Source organism: Chinchilla lanigera, unplaced genomic scaffold, assembly GCF_000276665.1.
Source record: "Chinchilla lanigera isolate Chin_1 unplaced genomic scaffold, ChiLan1.0 scaffold00007, whole genome shotgun sequence".
NCBI classification, from domain to species: Eukaryota; Metazoa; Chordata; class Mammalia; order Rodentia; family Chinchillidae; genus Chinchilla; species Chinchilla lanigera.
The window spans coordinates 1,410,063-1,411,000 of NW_004955408.1; positions in this window are offsets into that span (position 1 = coordinate 1,410,063).

Here is a 938-nt window from a genome sequence, read left to right on the forward strand (position 1 = left end):
TTTAGCTCAGCGGCAAAGCGCCTGCCTGGCAAGCGCAAGGTCATGAGTTCGGTTCCTGGTACCGGAGAAAAAAAAAAAAAAAAAAAAAAAAAAAAGAATAGCTATTTGAAATTATCTAGTCAGTAGTAGACAAAATCTTTTACAGGCACTGTTCGGAATGGTTTATACTTTATTTAAAGACATAGAGAAAACAGTAATTTATGAGATATAAAATGTTCTTGGATAGGAAGACTCAATTATGTAAAAATTCTAGCACTCTTCAAATTGATATATAGGTCTAGTCTAATCTTGAAATATATTCCAAAAGGATTGCTATGGAATTTAATGTATTGACCCTAAAATTTATGTAGAAAATAAAAGGACTAAGGATAATCAAATATCTCTTATGGGATAAAAGCAAGAGGATGCATCAAGATGTGGTGCACACCTATAATTCCAGTACTTTGAAGGCTGAGGCAGGGAGATTGCTGCAAGTCCAAGGTTACCCTAAACAGTCTAATGAGACCATCTCAAAAAAAAAAAAACCAAGATGTAGCACAAAGCTGCATTAATTGTTAAGTGGCAATAGAAGATAGATATACAGATAAACTGAGAAGAATGGAGTCTTTAAAATAAATTATGCATAGATGAAAATCCACATGTAGCAGTCCATATATATTTCCGACTATAGCCCATGCACTATGTGACAATCTCTTCATCAGCAGCAGACAGCATAGACAATAGCAGTTATATCACATAGCCTAGGTAAGCTGTACCATCTAGGTTAGGTAAATATGCTCTATGATTACACAAAGATGAAATCACCTGACAACACATTTCTCAGAATGTATCTTATCATTAAGCAACACATGACCATATGCGGAAAACTGAAGGTGCATATCATACAGAGCAAGATAAAGTTTTAACAAATAATTGCAGATACATTGGGTAACTATCAT